Source organism: Dromiciops gliroides, chromosome 4 (genome assembly GCF_019393635.1).
Source record: "Dromiciops gliroides isolate mDroGli1 chromosome 4, mDroGli1.pri, whole genome shotgun sequence".
Classification (NCBI taxonomy): domain Eukaryota; kingdom Metazoa; phylum Chordata; class Mammalia; order Microbiotheria; family Microbiotheriidae; genus Dromiciops; species Dromiciops gliroides.
Genome location: NC_057864.1, coordinates 426,934,432 through 426,944,683, shown reverse-complemented (window position 1 = coordinate 426,944,683; position 10,252 = coordinate 426,934,432). Strand labels below are relative to the sequence as shown.

Sequence of the window (10,252 nt, the reverse complement as noted above, 5' to 3'; positions counted from 1 at the left end):
CTCAGACACTTAACACTTACTAGCTGTGTGACCCTGGGCAAGTCACTTAACCCCAATTGCCTCACTAAAAAAAAAAATGTAAAAGGGATACATGATGTACTGTCTTCTACTTTGATTTTTTAAAATTGATTTCCCTAGCAATTACTGAAAATTGCAAGGAGTTTGAGGTATGTTATCTGATTTTTTCCTCACATCACTATGACTTAGGTCCTCTCTTCATTTTGTAGATGAGGAAGCTTGTGGCTCCCAGAGGTTAAGCAACTTGCCTTTTTCTGCCAAAGACACCAGCATCCTTTGAGTCTCCAGGTTCATAACTTTGGCACTCTTCTCAACTCCTCACTTTCCCTCACCCCACAGTCAACTGTCAGATCCTGCTTTTTCTACTTCCACAACATCCCTCAAAACTAGCATTCTCTCTCTACTCATGCAGCTAGTATCTTCATTCAATTCCTCATCACCTCTCACCTATATTATTGCAAAAGCCTCCATCCCCTCCCTGGGCCCCCGTCCCCTGCTTTCTTCAAGTCTATTGTTCTCTCAGTCCATCCTTCACACTTATGGCAAAATAGTTTTGCTTAAGTGCAAATCTACATAACTCCCCTACTCGATAATCTCCAGTGGTTTTATATTTCCTTCATAATCAAATGAACAACTCTGCTTAGTTTTTAAAGCCCTTCACAACTAAGACCCATGTTATCTTTCCAGACTCAGCATGCATTACTACCCCTCCGGCACTCTGTTATGCTGCCAATTGGCCTTCTCTTTCTTCCTCACGCATGACATTTCACCTCTTATCTCCATGCTTGGAATGCATCCCTCTATTCTTTTCATACTGCAACTCAAGCATTACCTTCTATATAAATCCTTTTCTAATCCCTTTAAGTGCTAGTGCCTTTCTCTAGGTCTAGCATATAGTAGGTGCTTAAACATGCTTGTTGGCTTGCCTCTCATTACTTTGTATTTAACTACTTTATATTTTCCTTTTCTTTTTATTGCTTTTATATTTATTCTGCATGGGATAGGTATTGGGACTGGATCTATTATTTCATTCACATAAGGGAATAGGGGATGAAGTTTTTATTAAATATCTACTATGTCTCGAGCATTATGCTAAGTACTATACAAATAGTATCTCATTTGATCAACACACTGACCCTGTGGGGTAGGTGCTATAATTATCCCCATTTCACAGTTGAAGAAGCTAAGACAGACTATATTTAAGTGACACAGCTATTAAGTGTATGAAGTAAGCTTTAAGCTTAGATCTTTCTGATTTGAGGCCCAGCGCACTATACACTGTGTCAACTAGTAGAACTTCAAGGTGAATACACTCCCTCTTCCAAACCTAGTTGGCATCTTCACTGAAAGTTTCAGTCTCAGTGAATACCACTCTTATACTTGTATACTTATATAACCATCTCGTCTCCCCTTTTACAATGTTAACTACTTTTAAGCAGATATTATTTCATTATTTGCATTTGTGTCCCCAGTAGCTGGTACAAAGGAAACACTTAATAAATACATTTTTTGAATAAAAGTATTTTATTATTTTCCAGTTACATGTAGAGATAGTTTTCAACATTTGTTTTTATAAGATTTCCAATTTCCAATTTTTCTCCCTTCCTCCCTCCCTCCCCTAGACAGCAGGTAATCTGATATAGGTTTTATATATACATATATATAATATACATACATATATATAATAACATCAAACATATTTCTGCAATAGTCATGTTGTAAGAGAAGAATCAGAGTAAAAAAGAAAAACCACAAAAAAGAAAAACAACAGCACCAAAACCAAAAGAAATAGTATGGTTCAATCAGCACCCATACTCCACAGTTCTTTTTATAAATACTCTTAATAAAAGGTGAATTCTTCCAAATCTACCACTTGCTGCTGGAAATGAACATATTTGTCGGGAGAAAATACTGAAAAGAGACATGAAAATCATATTTAAATATTTGAGGGGTATCAAGTAGAAGATAGAATAGACTTGTTCCACTTGACACCAAAGGACAGAACCTGGAACAACAGTTACAAATTGCTGAAAGGCAGTTTCCAACCTAACAATTAAAGGAAAAATGGATTAGGTTTGCTGCAGCAGGTTGTGAAGTGTCCCCCCCCCCAATTACAGGACTTTGTAAACAAAGGCTTGATTACCACTTGTGGAACTTGCCAAAGAAATGATTGTTATTCAACTACAAATTAGAGTAACTTACCCCTAATGACTATTTCCAATTTCATATTCTGTCATTCTATACTAGTCTGTCAAGATTTTCTGGGATTCCAATTCCTTTGTCCAATGGGTTAAACATTGTCCCCAGCTTCAAGTTATCTATAAATTTCAAAAGACAACTTCCATTTCCTCAAGTAAGTTATTGATGAATATACTTAACACCACAGAATGAGAACAAGTGCCTGGAAGATAACAGTAGAGATCCCCTTCCAGGGTAATATTAATCAATTCACCATTCAATGAAAGCCAGAGAGATTCCTTGTTTAGGTTTTGATGGCTTACAGTGAGTGATTATTTTATAATACTTTTTTTTTGCTTAGAACTAATAATAACTATTAAGAGTTAATTAATAATAAATTGTACTTAGAGTAGGAATTGTTTCTGTTCCTCCAAGAAATTTTGAGGATCGCCTCTTTTCAGATTGATACTTTTCTGATGCTAAATTAGGCCATCTTTTGTTTCTATTCTTACCTAGCCCTTAGTCATTGACTGAGCATTGCCTCAGACAAACTGAAACTTGTAAATGACTTTAATTTAGAAAGTCCGAGCTCATCCACTGCATTCTGGGCCATCACCAGTAGTCTTGAATTTTGTCTTGCTACTGGACTTCAATGACTCTGAAGGAAACAGTGAAACTGACAGCTTTGTCAACTCTGCCTAACTGAAACCCAATTCGTGCAAAAGTCAGGACATCAGCCTCAGGATGTCATTAGTCTTCTTTGAAAATAAAGGACAAGGAGGGAACAGAAGAGAACAGGATCGGAGTGTGAAACCAGGCGACTCTTTGCCAGCATCTTCAGTGTGGCAGCTCAGGCAGTGGCAGAGAGAATGCAATGGCATCATGTTGGGCATGATAAAGAACTCCTTGTTTGGGAGCGTGGAGACCTGGCCCTGGGAGGCCCTGAGCAAGGCGGGGAAGGAAGAGCTGACCTATGAAGAAAGGGACAGTGAAGGTGACAAGTTTGCTACTGTGGAAGTGACAGATAAGCCCTTTGATGAAGCCTTAAAGGAAGCAATGCCAAAAGTTTTAAAGTATATTGGAGGCTCTAATGACAAAGGAGTTGGGATGGGAATGACTATTCCAGTATCCTTTGCTATATTCCGCCATGAGGATGGCTCTCTACAGAAGAAAGTGAAGGTTTAGTTTCGGGTTCCAAACCAGTTTCAAGCTGATACTCCAATTCCCAGTGATAAAAGCATTGAGTTGGAAGAAAGGGAAAGCATCATTGTCTATTCCATGCAGTTTGGTAGTTATGCTAAGAAAGCTGATTATGTGTCTAAAGCAGCCCAGCTGTGCTCAGCCCTGGAAGGAACAGCAAACTACCATACTGATTTTTACTTCTGTACTGGATATGATCCTCCCATGAAACCTTATGGAAGATGTAATGGGGTCTAGCTGGTAAAAAAGTGAGTCACTGACTCACTGGGCTTCCAGGAAATTTTTTTAAGTAGCTTAATGGTCAGAATTTCTACTGGAGATTAAAACTCTGAAAGGGGAATGCAGATACACAGTATAACTTTCTGCCAAGTTAATATAATATTGTATTCTTCCAGGCCTGTGGGGTTTGGGTTTTGGTTTAAGATTTCCTTTCTCTGGGTGGGACACTGTACAACTAAAATAAATAGCATTCTTGTGATTAAAAAAAAGAAGAAAATAAAGGACAAGGGGCAGTTAGGTGGCACAGTGGATAAAGCACCAGCCTCAGACACTTGACATTTACTAGCTGTGTGAGCCTGGGCAAGTCAATTAACCCTCATTAACCCTCATTGCCCCCACAAAAAGAAAGAAAGAAAGAGAAAAGAAATGACAAATGGGGGCACCTAGGTGGTGCAGTGGATAAAGCACTGGCCCTGAATTCAGGAGGTTCTGAGTTCAAATGTGACCTCAGACACTTGACACTTGACACTTACTAGCTGTGTGACCTTGGGCAAGTCACTTAACCCTCATTGCTCTGTGCAAAAAGAAAATGAAGGACAAAAAAGAGCAATATTAATCAATAAATGGCGGATCACTTTGCCTCTCTGGCTCTCATTTTTGTCACCTACAAAATGAAAGGGTTAGATTACATAACCTCTAAAATCCCTTTGTAAATCTATAATCCTATAAATCAGTTTTTGTTTGTTTGGTTGGTTGGTTGTTTGGTTGGTTTTTGGTGGAATTTTGTTGTTATTGTTGTTGTTTTTGTGGGGCAATGAGGGTTAAGTGACTTGCCCAGGGTCACACAGCTATTAAGTGTCAAGTGTCTGAGGCTGGATTTGAACTCAGGTCCTCCTGACTCCAGGGCCAGTGCTCTATCTACTGCGCCATCTAGTTGCCCCACCCTGAACCAGTTTTTGATCAATAAAACTATTTATGGCTTCCAGTTTTTCAGCCTGTCAATGACAAAACCATACTAGAACTTGCAAAATGTCCAATTGATATTCTGAGATAGTTTTACTGTGAAATCTAACCACCAGGATATTCCTTTGATACTTCAATGCAACCACTTGTTTTCCTTATCCATAAGGATGTTGAAGAATATGTTTGTAAGTTCCCTTCTAGTTCTTAAACTATGATCTAATGATAGTGATGATGATGAGATTTTAAGATTTGCATAACACTTTACAAATATTATCACATTTTATCCTTGCAGCAACCCTAGCAAGTAGATTATTATCTCTATTTTGCAGATGAAGGAACTGAGGCAGAGAGAAGGCAAGTGACTTACCCAAGATCACACAGCTATTAAGTACGTAAGATGAGAGATTTGACTTCAGGTTTTCTGACCACAGATACAGTACTCCATCCACAGTGCCAAATAGTTGGAGCACTGATCTTACCAATGAAGGGAACTATTCCCACAGTCTCTAAATTGTTTATCGGCTTTCTCCATGTTTTCCCATAAGTCATTCATAGCAGGTCCTTCCAAAATGTTTGAGACCTTCCTCTTATACTTTTTCTATGTTAATTGTGCCAGGTCAACCTGCAGTTTTTCCATCTTTTCCCCTTTATTTTTGCTACTTTACTTACCTACTTCCTTTTCCAATTATATCTTTCTTTAGATCATTCTTTTTCATTACTTCTTACATGTAAATCATATGTGATGTAATGTTATGATTTTTTTTTTTGGTGAGACAATTGGGGTCAAGCGACTTGTCCAGGGTCACACAGCTAGTAAGTGTCAAGTGTCTGAGGCTGGATTTGAACTCAGGTCCTCCTGAATCCAGAGCCAGTGCCCTATCCACTGCACCACCTAGCTGCCCCAATCATGATATTTTAAAACATTTTTTAAAAGATAATCAAGTATAGCATGATCTGTTCTTGATTAATCCATAGAGACTTTCAGCAATCATCATTTTTGAGCTATGAGACATGGCATACACCTATAATCTAGGCTACTGGGGAGGCTGGAGTCTGCCACCAATATGGTGAGCCCCTTGAGCACAAAGAGGAGGATGGGGATTAAACTGCCTAAGGAACAGTGAGTGAACAGGTCCAGATTGGAAATAGATCAGGTCAAAGCCCCCATATTGCAGTAGGATCAAGGGTCACTGCACTTCCAGCCTGGGCAAATGAGGGATATTCAGTAACCCTTTCTCCCCTCGCTGGGGGCGCCCCCCCCCAAAAAGGGCAAACAACCCTTTCTTTTTGTAAAGTCCCGCAATAATGATTTTTTTATTTGGGGGGGCAGGGAGTAAGGCCAATGTCATTAGTCTATTTTTTTGAGGAATTTTCTTTCGATTTTGTAGAACATTTGCTGATACTGTTTTCCACTTTTTTGTAAAATTCACCAGTAACAGCTCAACAATAATACCCATAAATCCTTTCAATACCCTAAGATATAGTTCATCTAGGCCTTATGATCTGAAATTATGAGGATACCTAATATCTTGCTAATATTGGGTTAAATAAGACCAATGTGAATTCATGTGAACTCATCAAACATCATTATTGTTTGTTTCTATATTTTAGGATGTATAGAGAAGGTGAAAGGGAAGTCTGAGAAGAAGATAAAATGGCTAAATTGTCTTATAACAATAGCATCAAGAATGTAAAATTCACAAGGATTCAAGTCTGGCAAAGAAACCTAAGGACAAATAAACAGTCTATTTGTATCACTACGTTAGGGAAAAAAGGAGAAACAAAGAAAGAATAAAACTGATGCTCACAGTGGATGAGAGAAGAATAATAGTGAAGGACAGAAGTCCAAGCGGTCTTCCTTTTATTTCCTTCTGTTTTATAACCTAAGTGCAATGGTCTTTGGCTAGGAAAGAACACAACAAAATATGAGAGAGACAGAGATAAATAGATAGATAGACATGGAGACAGAGAGAGATGGACAGAGGGAGACACAGAGTTTGCCCTTATCTGCTTTGGATGACTTTAAGTCACCATGTCTGAATGAAGTATATCCTGACTCAGCCTCTGGCTACTTCGAGAGGTAATGATTTCTATATAATGTGAGATCTCACAGCAAAGATTGGAAGATCATTTCCTGTTCAGTTTAACATTGAACTAGATGACCACTAAGATTAGATCACTTCCAACCCTGAAGTTTTCTGATTCAGCAAAGCCATTTATTTCCTCTTTAAACATAGGAGCTATTTTGGTGTTGACATTATATCCCCAATTGCAAGTAGTGACTGGTAAATAGTAGGAACTTAATAAATGTTTGTCAAATTGAATAGTTAGAAATGTATGCTTGCGTTATATTCACTGCAATAGACTTTGAACAATTGGTCCGTGTTTCAAATACCAGGAATAGAGCACTCATTAGACAATTAGTCACTTTTCCAATTAAAATAAAAGTGAAAGTCAATCATTATGTCATACTGGGAAGAGGAAAATTACTGCAATCAGTATTTTGCATTTCTATAACAACTTTCATCTGAGAAGTTCAAAGCTTTAATTTAATTAAGCTTTTGATCACTCTTATGAAGTAGGTATTATTATATCTATGTGACGTACGTATAAATGTATTCACAGAGAGATTAATTCATTTGCCTATGGTGATAGAATGTGATAGCGAAAAAGAAAAAATTCAAGTTCTCAAAGCTTAGCCACAATTACCTACTTAGCCTCTAGAACATCATTCATCTCTCAGAGATGAAATTTATATTTCATAGATGTACATGTCTGAATTTTTCATTTGTCTGTTCTGGACCTCATGTGATGTGTGAATTCAAGAAAATTGGATTCAAGGTAAGTCCAGGGATTCTGTTGTTTCTTAGCCTCACATCATGCTATCTAAAAGTTGGGTTCCTTAAAGTTAGGTTCTTTACTTTTTACTTATACCGACTTTACATATGCTCCCTCCCTTCTCAGCCAGTTAACATGCTCCCCCAAAGCAAGAGTGTTTACTTTTAATTAAGGCATAAATTGTGCATCAAAGTGTCAGGGGAAAACTTGTGATTCTCCACCTAATCTTTTCTTAATGAAAAGGATTTGATAGGTGCTGTGTTTGGATTAGTCACAGTACATGAATTTAAGGAATATGTTTAAGCAAAGCAACTTAAAATATCCCAAGAACTGATGGTTACCCAAAGGATGCAGTATGAAACATCTTCCAAAACAAAGAGCCTACTATCCTGTTCAAATGACTTCATAATGCTGTTTCTACTTATTATGTAACATAGCCTAATTTTATCTTCTAAAATTTCAGGCAGAGGGAAGGAGCTGTCTTAAGATAGCATCCATAACCAATATGTCAGTTGAAGGTGCCAGACACCTCTTAACTTATAGATAAATTAGTTTAATTTGAAAATTTCCCTCTAATGTACTTTGTCTCACGACTTTCCTCAAAGGAAGTCTAAAAAAATATCTAAACTTGGCTTCTGGTTTTTAGCTTTTTTTCTAGAGATAGTCTGCCCATACCCTGTTCTAGTAGCAAGATTCCAATAAATATCTGAACAAAGAACAGAACAATTACAAAATATGTGAAGAACAAAAAAAGGATTCACATCATAGCCGTGTTAGCAAGAGAACAATGTCATTTCCCTTCTCATTTCAACATAGAATCGGTTCCTATCTACAAATAAAAAATTCCCAATAGGAGGGGCAATTCCAGTAATATAGGTGAGGTTGAAGACTCTAACAGAGGCAATGCTCAAGTTGCTTTTCTCTTGCTTTTTCCAGAGCAGTTATTCACAAGCATGCCCATTCTGAATTGTGTCTTTTAGTTCCTGACTCTCTAGTTCCACATCAAATACATCACTGTGATAGTGTTCCAACTTCGAGAGAACCCAGTTTGGCTCAGGAACCCTAAGCAACTGCCCACCAGCTTCTGCTTTTGCTGCTGCCCCTGCTGAAGCTACATCTTTCTCATTATCATAATGTAGATTTTTCTCCCAAGAGACTTCATGGCTTCTTTTTCCAAACATCCTTTATGCATTTGCCCTCAGGATGATAGCCTGTATATCCTGCATTTCCTTCATCACTGTGCAGATTCTTTTTATGAGAAGGCTCTCTTCCCAGTTATGAATTTGTAGCATCTTCAAATTATACCACGTATATTCATACATATGTTCATATACATGCATTTATATAGTCCATACAACATTCTTTCAAATTAGACATATGATGATTACATTCCAAGTAGCCTAACTGTATAGGCCATGTGCAGGTCCATGTTGTGCAAAAGAATATAGTATGATTCCATTCATATCTTACCACATAGGTGAGTTGTACATAGACACCTGTAGTATAGCATCTATACTATATCTAGTCAAACCAGACACCTGACCACCCCATCTTCTTTCCATGCCTCCCAAGGCTTCCACTCCTACTTCTAAAACTTCCCAGCTAGAACTCCATGTCTTGCCCTATGATCAAGATGATTGGTGAGATTTCACTCTACATAGCCAACCAACATGCCATCTTCTTTCCAGGAAAGGGCATGTGTACGCTTACAATGCCACTCATTTTCCAGCTCTTGCTCTGAAAACAGTAATTAAATCGTCACTATTATTGCTTCTGGAAAGGGCACTTTAGTCAACTGTCCTACAATTCCAATCATCATTTTGGGGATTTCATCCTTCTTACTTGGCTACCACCCTTCTGTCTGAATTGTACCTTGCTATTAAAATGCAATAGCTCTATCAGGGCAGCATTGCTCTGTTGGTTTTGTATTCCCAGGACTTAGAACAGTGCTTGGCATGTAGGAAGTACTTATTATGTGTTTCTGTTCATGCATTCATTCAACTCTTCACTCTCCCTTCCCCCACAAATCCAATCATTTACCAATTCTAATTGATATTTTTTTTCTCTAACATCTCTCATCTTCATCTAGTTTCTCTCTATTTCTCTCCCTTTTTGCCTCTCTCTAACTCTGTGTCTCTGACTGTCTGTGTCGCCATGTCTCTGTCTCTTGCTGTTATTGTCTCTCTCTTTGTCTCTCTACATCTCTGTCTTCTCTGTATCTTTCCAGCTCTGTCTTTCTCATTTATATTAACTGTGATCATTGCTTACACCTGCTGTAGTGCAGCTCATCTTCTTGAACAAATTTTAATGCCGAGTTGTTTAGATGGAACTTGTAACTGCTTAGGAGATTTATAGTTCAGAGAACATCACCGTGAGAAGGCCCTAATTTATTTTCACAGTTATGCAAAATTTAGATTTTGTGCATGTGTAACGCTGCCTGGAACCAGCACCAATTGTATTTCACAGACTCAACTAGAGGAATAATCGAAGCCAGATTCTAGAAGGTGACCTTTCTTTTTCTTCTTTTAACCTCTCATTCCCAGTAATGAAAGAGAAAAGAAAAAAAGAAGAGCCCTGTGCATACACTAAGGGCCCTGACACTGTAGTCCTTTTCCCTAGTCTCAGCCAGATTCTCTGCATATATTTTCCCCAATCTCTGTGCATCACTATAGATGGGTTGATGGATGATCTCCTAGCTCCACTGTTACTTTCAATTCCCTTAAATTCCTTAAATGATGTGCCATTGCTAACTACTTCCAACTCCATTTAGCCTTTGCTGGAGCTATAACTAAACCATTGCCATTGGAGTTTTGTTCCAGGGCAGAGAACTTTAATG

At 38.1% G+C, this 10,252-nt stretch overlaps 1 pseudogene; it reads left to right on the top strand.

Moving 5' to 3' along the window:
- The first annotated feature begins 3,078 nt into the window (after positions 1 to 3,078).
- Positions 3,079 to 3,648, top strand: LOC122726794 (annotated as a pseudogene).
- The last annotated feature ends 6,604 nt before the right edge of the window (positions 3,649 to 10,252 follow it).